Source organism: Podarcis filfolensis (assembly GCF_964270895.1).
Source record: "Podarcis filfolensis genome assembly, chromosome: 3".
Classification (NCBI taxonomy): Eukaryota; Metazoa; Chordata; class Lepidosauria; order Squamata; family Lacertidae; genus Podarcis; species Podarcis filfolensis.
This window is the reverse complement of record NC_139606.1, coordinates 114,216,113-114,231,403: the sequence shown is the minus strand read 5'-3', so window position 1 is coordinate 114,231,403 and position 15,291 is coordinate 114,216,113. Positions and strand designations below refer to the sequence as shown.

General features: G+C 43.5%; 2 long non-coding RNA genes across 2 annotated transcripts; both read left to right on the top strand.

The window, feature by feature from the left end:
• On the top strand, positions 1 to 3,216 carry LOC310758773. The gene is made up of 3 exons (XR_014545881.1): positions 1 to 161; positions 1,338 to 1,465; positions 3,067 to 3,216. It is a non-coding gene; the product is annotated as an uncharacterized lncRNA (long non-coding RNA).
• Positions 3,217 to 8,275: 5,059 nt separating this feature from the next.
• Positions 8,276 to 10,325, top strand: LOC310758859. Its single transcript, XR_014546018.1, has 2 exons — positions 8,276 to 8,689; positions 10,173 to 10,325. It is a non-coding gene; the product is annotated as an uncharacterized lncRNA (long non-coding RNA).
• Positions 10,326 to 15,291: the final 4,966 nt, after the last annotated feature.

Sequence of the window (15,291 nt, the reverse complement as noted above, 5' to 3'; positions counted from 1 at the left end):
CAGCCCATGGTGTGACATGCTCCTTTTTGTCATATAAATACAAGGACCTTTCGAGCATCTCTCCATCCCGCCATCTCTTGAAACACCATCCAATCTTTCAGTCATGAAGATCTTTGCCTTCCTTGCAGCTGTTCTCTTCTTTGTGCTGATGGCTGCTCCAGGTAAGGCTACTTATTTATTTCATAAAAATTTATATGCCACTTGATTGTAGTAAAGCTCAAAGCAGTTCTATAGTGGATCCCTACATGGGGACTTCTGGAAAATATGCAACTGCTTGCTATCACACTCTGTAGCATGGTGGACAACCAATGGGTCCTTGGATGTTTTGAGGCTCCAATTCCCTTGAAGCCCAGTCACCATGACCACTGACCATGTGTGGTTGGAGATGTAATGCTTACTCTATAGGAGCCAGGCTGCTAAGCAAGATTTGATGTCTTACTGTGTTTTAATTTGTTGAAGGCTGCCCAGTGTGGCTGGGGCAACCCAGTTAGAGGGGCAGCAAACAAACAAATATTATTATTATTATTATTCCTCTTCCTTTTGCTTACCTAATTTTCAGTGGTGGATTAGACGGGGGGGGGGCAATAAACTTTGTTTGAATGCTGCAAAGATGGGACCTTATTTGGGTGGGTGATCCCATGTCCAGGAGAAAGAAAGGTTAACTGTTCAGGATGGTGCAGTCCCTGTGGAGGAAAAATTGTGTAGTTTCGGATGTTCCTGGATGCATCTTTGTCAATAGAGCCCCAAATAAACCCTGTGCCCAGGTGTGTATTTTACCAATTTCATCTGGTTTGTTAGCTATGGTCATTCCTGGACACGGAAAGCCAAACCATTATATTCCATGCATTGGTAACCTCAAAGCTGGGTTAATGGAATGTACTCTATGTGAGGCTGCCCAAGAAGTCCCGGAAATCATTCTCTTGTTATTCGGGTGGTTCTCAATAGGGGAAGGTGCCCCTGTCCAGTGCTCCAGCCACAGCCCCTTCTATTACCGCATTTTTCGCTCTATAAGATGCACCAGACCATAGGACGCACCTAGTTTTTGGAGGAGGGAAACAAGAAAAAATAATATTCTGAATCTCAGAAGCCAGAACAGCAAGAGGGACCACTGCGCAGCGATCCCTCTTGCTGTTGTGGCTTCTGGGATAGCTGTGCAGCCTGTATTTGCTCCATAAGACGCACACACATTTCCCCTTACTTTTTGGGAGGGAAAAAGTGAGTCTTATAGAGCAAAAAATACAGTTATTTGGCTACAGTCCTATTGGCACTCACCAGCTGAGTCTGCTATTAGCAGGAATGACAATGAGAACACAACTTGTTCTTTCTTTTTCCTACAGCACTTGCGCAGAAGTCAGAGGCAGAATGTCGCAGGATGGGTGGCAGCTGCCATAATGGCTTTTGCCCAATAGGCAAACATCATAAGGGACATTGTGGTAACCCAAAAAGATGGTGCTGCAGAAGATAGGTAAGAATTCTAGATGCATCTCCTGCCCTGCTGTCAGGATTGTTTTTTCCATTGGTTCTTTTTATCTAAGCCAGTTTGGAGAGGTCCCAGTGCAAATCAAAACCCAGGCTGGCTTTTAAGACCTATTAATGTATCCGGCAGGAGAATAAGAATGGCATATTTGTATACAGAACACAATAAGTAGGAATACTGCTGGCCAGAGTAAAAAAATAGCTTGGCATGTTCTTGTGCCTGTTACACGTGCCTGATCTGTAGAAGTTGCTGGGGCCAAGAAATGACTCATCCAGAACTTCTACATGCTTCTTCATAGGCTGTTAGGTTCCCACCTCAATTCCATCCATGCTGGAAGAGCCTATGAACTTGGCCCACTGTGTGTTGGTGATGCTTTCTGAAATGTTGGTGTTGAGCTGCAGCACAGAGCCTCGGCAACTCTCTCTCTCCTGCTCTTCTAGTTATGATCTGTAACAGAAGAGGAAGACAAAATGGTCTAGATCATTGTGACATAGTTAATATAGAAACTGAGGTGCTTTGGGGACTTTTCCAGGAGACAGTTCACATCACCAAACCCCAGTTTTGTTCTAGTTTTTCTACCAAGTTCTGCTGTGGCTCAGAATTTGCAGTTGCTGATACTTTCCTTAGGAATCACATGCTAACATCGAGGGTTTTTCTGCAAAAAACAACAACACAAAACCTAGGTTACGTGAAGAATAGTGGAAATAAAACAATCAGAATGAATTGCTTTGGTCTTAATAAGAGCAGAGCCACAGGGAAGCTTTAAAAAATCAATTGGCCTTCTAATATTGACATCATGTATTATGTTAGGAGGAGAGGTGGATTCAAATCACTGGTGTATTTCAAGTTCTGTATTTTTCTCTAATAAATATTATTAAGATTCACAGAGAAAAATACAAAACTTAATATCCTTTCCCCCTTTTTTTAACCACACCAAGACTATCTAAATACAGTAAAAACACAAATAAATAATAAATATTAATAAATATTATTAAGATTCACAGAGAAAAATACAAAACTTAATATCCTTTTCCCTTTTTTTAACCACACCAAGACTATCTAAATACAGTAAAAACACAAAAAGGGGGAAGGAGAGACAAAAAAAAAAAAAGAGGAGAAAAGAGGTTAAAAGAGAAAGGTAGAAAAAATAAGATTCGGAAAAGAATGAACTTCTGATTTTTCATCTGTCCACTATTAAAATATATGTATTCACTACATCCAATCTAATATACCACCCAACAAAGTTAGTCAGTATTTTTAAGGGGCAAACAACAAATTATCATGCTCAGAACCTATTCAAATCAGGAAAGGCCGATCTGTGTTTCTCCAGATGTTGCCAGCCTACAGATCTCCCTCACCCTTGATCCCTTGCCATACTGTTGGGGCCAATGCGAGGTGGACTCCCACAACATCTGGCAAGCCACAGCATGATTTAAAGGATAAGCCACATATCAATGTATTTCTCCTCTTTATATTAAAATGTGTGCTTGTGTTTTGCATCTGAATGTGTTCAGCTTTTTGTTCATGATTATCTATGTAATACAGCATCAAAAACTGCAGAATCTGACAATCTTCTCTCTTTCGCACAGATAACGTCAGGATGTTGGCTACGTTACATCCATAGCCTGAACATTTTCATGGCCTCTGCAACCCGCTTCGCTACGCATTTGCGCTTTTAATGGAGCTGATTCTATGGTGATTGTTTTCCTTCTTCTGCTAATTAAAAATCATGCATTTGAGCACCTATGTTCTTTGTGACTCTGCGTCTCTGTGCGTTCCCACAGCTGAATAAGCAACTTTATTTCAAAGCGCCTTGGAGAAACTCTTCCACACAGATGTCCTGTTCAAATTTCAGGCAGAAAACACATCTGCTGTCTTGCTCACCCAATTTAAAAAGGCACAGAGTTTGCCCTTCTTTTTATCTGCCTTGCAGTGCAGTCCTAGAAATCTGTACATTGTACCATTTCTTCTGATTTATTTAAAAAAAACCATAAACATAAATATCTTTAAACTAAATTAAAATAAAGTAAAAAGGCATTTGAAGTGACTGTTCTGACATTATATTTTCAACCCCTTTCCCCCATCATCGACTTTACCATTTTTCAAAGTTATTGAACACTGGGTTGAGTTCTCCAGAACCACTCCAAGGTCTCTATCTGGATTACAAGCAGGGAGCATATTCCCATCAGTATATATGTGAAATTGAGTGGAGGGGAAGTCACTCCTATTATTATTATTATTATTATTATTATTATTATTATTATTTTATTTATACCCCACCCATCCAGCTAGGTTTCCCCAGTCACTCTGGGCAGCTCCCAACAGAATATTAAAAACACAATAAAACATAAAACATTGAAAACGTCCCTAAACAAAGCTGCCTTCAGATGTCTTCTAAAAGTCAAATACTTGTTTATTTCCTTGACATCTGATGGAAGGGTGTTCCACAGGGCAGGCACAACTACCGAGAAGGCCCTCTGCCTGGTTCCCTGTACTTTCACTTCTTGCAGGGAGGGAACTGCCAGAAGACCCTCGGAGTTGGACCTCAGTGTCCAGGCAGAATGATGGGGGTGGAGACGCTCCTTCAGGCATACTGGGCCGAGGCCATTTAGGGCTTTAAAGGTCAGCAGCAACACTTTGAATTGTGCTTGGAAATGTACTGGAAGCCAGTGTACGTCTTCCAGCAACAGTGGGGCACCCAACAGGATGGTTGTGATGTGCCTCCACTGTGAGAGGTATTGTGCCTCTGAATACCAGTAGCTGGGAATCGTAGGGAAGCAGAGTTCTGTTGGGCTCATGTCCAGCTTGCAGACTTCCCATGGGCACCTAGTTGACCACTGCAAGGACAGAATGCTAGACTAGGAGGGCCAATGGCCTGATCCTGCAGGCTTCCCTTGTGAAACCAGATGAGGAAAGGCTGACTTGAGGAAGTTCTGCGCAAGACACAAGAAAGTTTTCTGGAGACGTTGGAGCACAGAGGCGGATGGAGCCACCTGGGCTGGGTGAAGGTGCAGCAGAGACTACAGGAGCACAGGGCGCCAAGGGACCGTCACATGATGAGAGGAAGCAAGGGCCAAGAAGAGTGAAGTACTGCTAAGAGCAGCCAGATCCAAGACAGGTGTGGGGGAATGAAGGTGTTGGGACTTTCTTAGACTTGACACAGCCCCCCAACCCAGCCCAACCCTACACCAAACATCAACTATGACAGAAGAGCTGGAAAAGAAGCAGCATATGACCACATGATGTTGCTTTATGTACCAGCCAGTTTTGTAATTAGTTCAGTATTGTTACAAGTGGGTCTGAGACCCTCAAAATAAAATCTGAACAAAATTGGTGAAGCAGCAAAGAGTAGATTGATTACAAAAACATTACTGCAAATAGGCACACCCAAAGTTAGTAAAACAAAGCTTATATTCTCTATTTCCTAAGCACAGGTTCCCTCCCTTATCTCCCCCTTGGGTAGGGACTACAAGGGACTACAAGGTTTACAGCCTATCACAACTGCCATATTACCCTATTAGCATTATTCATTATTTCCCATATTTGGTCTATTTCCTATGCAACTATTTGTTAAGCCAAGCAAAAATACCTGGAGGTAAGTGTGAATCGGTCTCTGTATTTGCTGAGCCGTGTGTATTTATCACACCAACATCCTGACCATTAGTAGATGTCAGCAAGTTCTATACTCGCCGACACCTGCTAATCTGAACTGTCTGAGATTGCCTAGTGTCCTTGTACAAAGCAATATTTATGTCTGAGGCTGCCTAGTCACTGTAGCCTTGTATCTTTATTACAGGGATGTGGGTAGTGCCGTGGGCTTGCCGATCAGAAGCCTGGCGGTTCGAATCCCCGTGACGGGGTGAGCTCCTATTGCTCTGTCCCAGCTCCTGCCAACCTAGCAGTTTGAAAGCACACCAGTGCAAGTAGATAAATAGGTACTGATGTGGCGGCAAGTTAAACAGCGTTTCTGTGCACTCTGGTTTCCACAATGGTGTCCCATTGTGTCAGAAACAGTTTAGTCATGCTGGCCACATGACCTGGAAAACTGTCTGGGGACAAACACTGGCTCCCCCAGCCTGAAAATGAGATAAGCGCTGCAACCCCATAGTCGTCTTTGGATGGACTTAACTGACAGGGGTCCTTTATCTGTATCTTTATGTGAATGAAAGCAACATTATGCCTGAGGTTTTCAGCAGTTACAGCCTTGAGTGAAAAGGTGACTTTATCATTTCTTACAAGTATTGTCTTACTTGGACTAGTATCAACTCTCCAGATTTTCAAATGGGAGTCTCATCTTACCCCTACCTGTAGACACAGAGGGTGAACTTAGGACCTTTCCCTCATACAAACATTGTACTCTACCACTGAAGTGCAGCCTTGCTTAAAAGCCATTTCAGCTTTACAGCCATTCCCCACTATTCTACCCCAAAATGGTACACAGGGGCAGGCATGTTTTCTTCCCTGCAATTCCTGAAGGAATGGTGGCAGGTCATAATATATGCTCCCATTTGTCCGTCTCATCAAGTGCTTCCCTTTCGAGCTGCTCTTACTGAGTGAGTAACCAGGGCAGGTGAACTCTGCTTTTGTCCCCTGCTTGCCCACCTGTTTGGTTGTGGTCCTGTGAGGGAGGGTGGCTAGTGGCCCCTCAGACTGTGTGGACAGGTGTACCTCACCTGGGGGCCCCACAGCACCAGCCCTTGCAGCCTCCTTCCGAAACTCTTTAGGCCAAATGGGTTTTAGTCCAAATGGATAAAAATCTAGTAAATGGGCTTCCTCCCAAAATGCCTTCAACTGATCAGGAACAACATGCTTGAATACACAAACACACACACAAACTCATATATATGCAGACATTGAAAAGAACACCTTATCTCTGAGACCTTATCCTGAATGTCATGGTCTATTAGTAGTGGCTTCCTCATGGGATGTTTACAGATTGTCATCTATGGGCAGGGCCTTAAATCAAGTCCTGAAGAACATAATTCAACTTCGCTACAGGGTGTTGGGCTGTTGTTGTTGTTTAGTCGTTTAGTCATGTCTGACTCTTCATGACCCCATGGACCAGAGCATGCCAGGCACTCCTGTCTTCCAATGCCTCCCGCAGTTTGGTCAAACTCATGTTGGTAGCTTCAAGAACACTGTCCAACAACTGTCCAACCATCTCGTCCCCTTCTCCTTGTACCCTCAGTCTTTCCCGACATCTGGGTCTTTTCCAGGGAGTCTTCTCTTCTCACAAGGTGGCCAAAGTATTGGAGCATCAGCTTTAGAATCTGTCCTTCCAGGGAGCACTCAGGGCTGATTTCCTTCAGAATAGATAGGTTTGATCTTCTTGCAGTCCATGAAACTCTCAAGAGTCTCCTCCAGCACCATAATTCAAAGGCATCAATTCTTCGGCAATCAGCCTTCTTTATGGTCCAGCTCTCACTTCCATACATCACTACTGGGAAAACCACAGCTTTAACTATACAGACCTTTGTCAGCAATGTGATGTCTCTGCTTTTTAAGAAGCTGTCTAGGTCTGTCATTGCTTTTCTCCCAAGAAGCAGGCATCTTTTAACTTCGTGACTTCTGTCTGTCACCATCTGCAGTGATCTTTGCCAGGAGGTGATGGGACCAGTGGCCATGATCTTAGTTTTTTTGATGGTGAGCTTCAGACCATATTTTGTGCTCTCCTCTTTCACCCTAAATAAAAGGTTCTTTAATTCCTCCTCACTTTCTGCCATCTTCTTGGACTGCAAGAAGATCAAACCGAGCCATTCAGAAGGAAATCAGCCCTGAGTGCTCACTGGAAGGACAGATCCTGAAGCTGAGGCTCCAATAATTTGGCCACCTCATGAGAAGAGAAGACTCCCTGGAAAAGACCCTGATGTTCGGAAAGATTGAGGGCACAAGGAGAATTGGACGACAGAGGACGAGATGGTTGGACAGTGTTCTCAAAGCTACCAACATGAGTTGGTAGGCAATAGAAGGCAGGAGTGCCTGGCGTGCTCTAGTCCATGGGGTCACGAAGAATCGGACATGACTAAATGACTAAACAACAGCAACAATTAAACATTTCAAAACTTCCCTATACAGAGCTGACTTCAGATGGCTCGGGGGTCTCATAACTGTTTCTGCCCCTACTCAGCCCTGGCTTGTGGCCCCCAGAAAGTCATTCAGAAGGGAATGTGGCCCCACCTCTGCTTTACATGACTGTACCTCAAACTCCTCCTCCTCTTTCCCTCTAGGGGCTGCTGTTGTTCAACGACCTATAAATAAGGAGCACCTTCTGTCCCTCCTCTTTGCGATCTCAGAATTTCCAGCAAATCGAAGCAGACATGAAGTTCTCCTACTTGATCTCTGTTTTTTCCCTCTTTTCTTCCCTCTTCCTGCTAAGGGATTCAGGTATTGCACAGAGTTTGCTTAGATTGTGGCAGGCACTGAAATAGCCAGCAATGCTGCTATAACGGGGAACGGGTTTTCTTACCAATGGCAAAGTTCCCAGAAACAGTGCTGTTTGCTCTGTCTTGCACAGACAAAAAATATTATAAATATTAGGGTGAGGGTGGGTTTTTTTTTGGGGGGGAGTGGAGGGTTAAAAGAGAAAGTTTTATTATTTTGTTTAAAAAAATGATTTGGTTTTATTTCTTAACATTTCCGTCATGTTGTGGCTTGTGGAAAAGAGCATGGTTTCAAATGAAATCTTAAATTCAAACAAAGGAAATTTAAATTATTTCAGGTGCTAAAAGCTCATAATCTTGGACAGATGTCATAAGCCTTTTTCAGAGAGATTGAAAAACCATTTCTTTCTATTTTTAAAAGTAGAATAACCAGATATCTTGTTTTTGAGATTGAGGATTATAAAGATTGACCCTAGGACATTTAAACAGTTGTACCTTGGAAGTCGAGTAGAATCTGTTTGGGAAGTCGGTTTGACTTCCAAAATGTTTGGAAACCAAAGCGTGGCTTCTGATTGGAAAGCAGAGAACGGAAATCAGAGAATGGACTTAGAACGCTGTAGCTGGCAAGGAGCCCTAACTCGACGCGAACCAATGTTTTTCTTTCTTGCCTTAAGCTTACGCTTCTGAACCATCTCACGAACCACAATCGGATGAAGAATGTGACAAAGCCAAAGGGAAGTGTATGATCGAGTTTTGCTACACTGGCTGGAAAAAAATCGGGACATGCCCACCGCACCGCAAATGCTGCAAACCTCTGTAAGAGCTCCCTGAGGTAGATGTTGCCAGTCTTCCACTACAATTCCCATCAAACCCAGCCAACATGGTCAGTGGTCAGGGGTGTGTGGAATTGTGGTCTTGCAACTGCAGAGTCCTTGGCTGGTGAAAGATGGTCTAAAGCAGGCAGATCCAACGTACAACAGGTTGCCACCCACCATGCAATATGAAAAACTGGCAGTGATCTACCACACTCTCCCATTGTCCTTCCTCAACTTAAACATATATTTAGCTGGGGAAACCCAGCCAGATGGGCGGGGTATAAATAATAAATTATGATTATGGTAAAAAAAAACAATTTTTGAACAAATTGTTGAGCATATTCTCTCAGAATATTTATCTTAGGTGAAATCTGCACACGTATAAAAAACACCGTGATAATCCTTTTTTAAAAAAATAATGAAAAATGCAGTGAATTTTGCATAGCTGACTTTCACCATCTAGTGTCGCGTTTGTATATTGCACTTTACAACAGGTTTAAAACATTTTATTTGCAGCTGTGTAGCTGAGTAGCTGAGTCCTTAGTGTCTCCCCTCAAAACATACTGGGATCTCTACCCCCAAGGCATTGGCTAAGCTGGCAAGGCTTGCATTACAATATTCTGTTACATGCAGCATCTGTTGAATAGCTAAGGCTGTGACCAAATCTCCATTGCTCCAAGTTGGATACAGCAGATGTCTTCCTCCATCTAGCTCTGTCAACCTCTGCTGGTCTCTGTTTGGGATCAGAGCACCATAGAAAAATCACAGGATGTGCTATTAGCCAGCATTTTAAAAGGATTTCTACTCCTTATGACTGCATGCATTGCCCCATGAAGTTTTAGGAGCCGCAGCAGTGCTTGAATAAGATTTTGAGTGATTGAGGGCAAGACCTCAGGGTCATAGCTTGCTCACCGCTCCTCCCTATTCTTCATCTTCTTCCTCTTCTTCTTCTTCTTCTTCTTCTTCTTCTTCTTCTTCTTCTTCTTTTAAAAGGCATATTCAGTTTTGCCAAATGGTTGGGCAGGTGCATTTATTTTAGATGGAACACAGAGAGTCTTGCTCATATGTATTCTAGCACTCACAAAACTATGAGAATGATGTCGTTCGAAATGGCAGGCAGTATGGCAGGCGGATGTAGCTGGTGAAGGAAGCCCTCTAGTTGCTCCAGATGCCCTTTTGGCAATTGTGGTGGGTTCTTGACATCCATGATCACTGCAAAATAATGACGAGGTTCATCAGAGGCAGAGGCCAAGCAAGCTCTTTAGCACAGAGAGTCTGGAAAATGCAGGCTTAAACAAATATTGCCCAGTTAACCACATGGCTGAGTTAGGATTTTGAACCTGCTTTTCATGCCTAGCCTGCGACAGGGAAGTCGGGCATCTTGTAGCCTGTTCATGTCACACGACATTCAGAACAGTAAATACATTTATGTCATTGTTCTTGCTCCCTCTGTTTTCAGTAACAAGGAGCTGAGAATATGTTTTGCTTCTCTGCCTTCAGGTACAGGAGTCGCACGAGAGTTGACTGCTTTGAGGTTTTCTACAATCAAGCAGTATATGAATTTTATGCAATAAATAAATTCAAAGACCCCCTCCTAGATCTGTCCGAATTTCTTCAGTTTGCATATAAACTGCTCTTACTTGTTTATTTCTACCATTGTTGTTTAGTCATTTAGTCGTGTCCGACTCTTCATGACCCCATGGACCAGAGCACGCCAGAGCATTTCTACTATACCTCGTCATTTTATTATTGTTGTTATTTGAGATTTTGAAGGGTACCTTCAAAACGTTTGAGACTACAGCTGCCATCTGCTGAGGGTCAGGCAAATCTGACCAAATTTCTTCAGTTCCCATATAAACTGCTCTTAGTTTTTTACTTCTAAGCTACCTCACATTCTCTGCAGCAGCTATAGAGTTGCCCTGCATTCAGAATTCCCTGGACATGGCCAGAATACAGCAGCTGGAAGCATTGTCTGGCTGAAAATCACTGGAATATCCAGGAAAATCAAGGCACATGGCAACCCATGTCAGAAGTCTTAAAAATAGCTCAAAAAGTTCATATTATTATTATTATTATTATTATTATTATTATTATTATAGATTTTTCATGATACCTTCAAAATGTTTGAGACTGCAGCTGCCATCTGCTGGGGGTCAGGCAGATCTGTCTATATCGGTTCCTCGTTTTTCCAGTCTTCAGTCTGGTCCTCTGCATTTTTGCATCAATTTGACTTCTTTACACACACACACCATGCATAGATGTGCTCAGAAAGATCTCCTCCACAAACTATCTTCTTCAAAACAGGCAGACAAGACTTCAAGAGTCTAGATGATGAAATGCATGGTTTTTAATGGACATTAGAGAAAGACAATTCAACATAAAATCAGCTACGCTAATGGCTCAAATGCGTAATGTGTCAGGAGTAAGGGGCCGGCAGAGCAAAACCAGCTGGGTCAACAGACACTTAGTCCTTTAATCTTGGGGCCATGGGTTTGAGCCCCATGTTGGGTGAGAGATTCCAACATTGCAAATGGTTGGACTAGATGACTCTTGTGGTTCGTTTCGGCACTATAAATCTGTGATTCTATGACTCTGTAACCTTGAAACTATATGTTCTCCTATAGTTCCTAATTTTCCTAGATAGGGCCTGGAAATGAGGCAACATATGAACATATGGCTCTTCCTTATACATATCCCAAAAACAGAGCTTTCTTTTTCGGTATTGTCGACTTTGACTGGTAATAACTGTCCAGCTTTTCCTACCTGGAGAGACACTGGGGACTGAACCTGAACCCACCTTATAAATATATATAGTTTTCTCACCATTTCCTTCTGAGAACTTAGGATCTGCTGTGTAATTCTGTGTGGTAACACAGTCATGTCGCCACAGGTGCCTAACTCGTTCTGCTTCCTGAAGTGATCACATACACAAACTCACTGTTCCCAAGGTGAAGCAACATTGAGGCTTCTCACATTCCCTGAATAAGTCTTGCTCGTTATGGAGAGAATCTCTTGTGGGAATCTGAAATAACAATCCCCATTATTATTATTATTATTATTATTATTATTATTATTATTTTCTACCTCGCCTATCCAGCTGGGTTTCCCCACCCACTCTGGGTGGGTTCCAACAGAAGGTTAAAAATACATTAAATACATTTTGATCTGTCTCTAGCCTCCAGGTTTTCATAGGATCCTAGTGTTGGAATGCTTACTTGGTGCACTTGATGCTTCCGTTAAACCAAATAATGTGTTCCAAAAATACATAGATTACAGAGAATGACCGCTCCCCGCTTAAAACTGGGGGCGCCCTTTGCGTGGACGCGTGCAGCCCCTGGATCTGGAGCGGCTCCAACAACATAGGCTTGGCTTTGCCTTCCCTCAGGTGGGATGCCTGGAGGTCTCCGCCTACCTCAGTCAGTCGTCCAATCCCACCTGGGGGAAGCGTTGCCAAGGAGACCAGGTCAGGTAGGGGAGGGATTACCTGCCCACACAATAGAGGGAGGATCTTACCTGGGAATCCTCACTTGGCTCCAGAGCCAAAATACATAGATTACAGAGAAATGTAGACAAAAATGGGAAGAGGAGGAGGAGGAGGAGGAGGAAGAGGAAGAGGAGAATTTATTATTTATACCCCACTCTTCTGGCTGGCTGCTTTACTCAGTCATTCTGGGCGACTTCCAAAACAAATTAAAACATAATAAAACATCAAAAGCTTCCCAATACAGGACTGCCTTCAGATCTCTTCTAAAAGTCAGATAGTTGTTCATTTCCTTGACAACTGATGGGAGGGCATTTCATAGGTCAGGCACCACTACCGAGAAAGCCCTCTGCCTGGTTCTTATGACCAGAAAAAAAGAATCTTGCATGATCATCCATCGTAGTTTGGGGGCTTCCAGATGTTCGTGGACTCCAGCTTCCATCAACTCCAACCAGTATTGCCAAGAGTCAAGAATGGTGGGAGTTGCCATCCAAAATACCTGCGCTGCACCAGGCTGAGCAAGACTGTCTTGAGTAAGGTGTCATGATTGCAAAGCCTTAGCAATAGATGAAGCCAACATCTAATTCTTCAGTAATAGCTCTTGAGTGCTCACTGGAAAGACAGATCGTGAAGCTGAGGCTCCAATACTTTGGCCACCTCATGAGAAGAGAAGATTCCCTGAAAAAGACCCTGATGTTGGGAAAGATGGAGGGCTCAAGGAGAAGGGGACGACAGAGGACGAGATGGTTGGACAGTGTTCTCAAAGCTACCAGCATGAGAATGACCAAACTGCGGGAGGCAGTGGAAGACAGGAGTGCCTGGCGTGCTCTGGTCCATGGGGTCATGAAGAGTCAGACACGACTAAACGACTAAACAACAACATGTGAAAGATAATGGAAGCCATTAAAGAAATTCAGAATGAGTTGATTTTTATCGACAGTGCCAAGAGTAAAAGCATGAAGAATCTAGAAACATCATGTTTTCTTGTTGTTAACAAGCCCTTTGCTCTTTTAAAGTTCACATACCGTCTTAAATGTGAAGAACAGAGGTTATAAATACCAGTACAGGTCAGGATTTTATCAATTTTTAATAAGGAAACAATCAATTACTCTGATTAAAAAGTTAATTAAATTGGGAGCGCCTAGCCTGTGATGGGCTGTTACCAGTAACCAGTTGGCTGCATAATACTACACTTAAACAATAGTTAAAACACAAAAAAGTAAAAGATTTCTATACAATCACTGAAAGTACAAGGAAGTATACGACTTTTATTTGCAGGAGATGTGCTCTCTGTCGAAACTTTGCTAGCATAAGAAATATGCCACGCAAAAACATGAAAACCAACATTCTCTTCAGTATTTAGACCAGGCCGTGGAGATATTCTGGCAGGGTGGGTGGTGTATATTAAGCAAGATCACAAACAGAAAAATGCTGATATATTTGCACAAGATTTTTTTCCCCCACGATGAAATGAAGAGCAAAATGAGAGCTTCCCTTCTCCTCGAATTTCCCACTCTCCGGAACCACAACAGCCACCCTCTTAGAAGCCAGTCCCAAACCTGATCCCTCTATTGCAACAGAATATGAACTCAGTGGGATGGGGAGGGAAGAGTCCATTGTAACTGACCTCTTTCTTTCTCCACACACACACACACAGAGAGAGAGAGAGACAAACATACAGACATGGACACACAGAACCCGCACCCGTTACTAAAACACAAAGCAAAATTTATGTCTGAGGCTGCCTAGTAACTGTAGCCTTGTATCTTTATCACATGGACGTAGGTGGCGCTGTGGGCTTGCCGATCAGAAGGCTGGCGGTTCGAATCCCCATAACAGGGTGAACTCCCGTTGCTCTGTCCCAGCTCCTGCCAACCTAGTCTTTTGAAAGCATGTCAGCGCAAGTAGATAAATAGGTACCACTGCGGTGGGGAAGGTAAATGGCATTTCCGTACAATCTGGCTTCCGTCACAGTGTCCTGTCTTGCCAGAAGTGGTCTTCTCATGCTGACCACATGACCCAGAAACCTGTCTGTGGACAAACGGTGGCTCCCTCAGCCTGAAAGCGAGATGAGCGCCGCAACCCCATAGTCGCCTCTGACCTGACTTAACCCTCCAGGAGTCCCTTACCTTTTACCTTTACCTGTATCTTTATGTGAATGAAAGCAACATTATGCCTGACGTTTTCAGCAGCTGCAGCCTTGAGTGAAAAGGTGACTTAATCATTTCTTACAAGTATTGTCTTACTTGGACTATCAACCCTCCAGATTTTCAAACGGGAGTCTCATCTGACCCCTACCTGCAGACACAGAAGGCAAACTTAGGACCTTTCCCTTCATTCAAACATTGTACTCTAGCACTAAAGTGCAGCCTCGCTTAAAAGCCATTTCAGCTTTGCAGACATTCCCCACTATTCTACCCCAAAATGGTACACAGGGGCAGGCATGTTTTCTTCCCTGCAATTCCTGAAGGAATGGTGGTAGGTCATAATATATGCTTCCATTTGTCCACCTCATCAAGTGCTTCCCTTTTCAGCTGCTCTTACTGAGTGAGTAACCAGGCAGGTAAACTCTGCTTTCATCCCCTGCTTGGCCACCTGTTTGGTTGTGGTCCTGTGAGGGAGGGTGGCTAGTGGCCCCTCAGACCGTGTGGACAGGTGTGCCTCACCTGGGGGCCCCACAGCACCAGCCCTTGCAGCCTCCTTCCGAAACTCTTTAGGCCAAATGGGTTTTATTCCAAATGGATAAAAATCTAGTAAATGGGCTTCCTCCCAAAATGTCTTCAACTGATCAGGAACAACATGCTTGAATACACAAACACACACACAAACACATATATATGCAGACATTGAAAAGAACACCTTATCTCTGAGACCTTATCCTGAATGTCATGGTCTATTAGTAGTGGCTTCCTCATGGGATGTTTACAGATTGTCATCTATGGGCAGGGCCTTAAATCAAATCCTGAAGCACATAATTCAACTTGGCCACAGGGTGTTGGGCTGTTGTTGTTGTTTAGTCATTTACTCATATCTGACTCTTCATGACCCCATGGACCAGAGCACACCAGGCACTCCTGTCTTCCATTGCTCCCCACAGTTTGGTCAAACTCATGTTTGTAGCTTCAAGAACACTGTCCA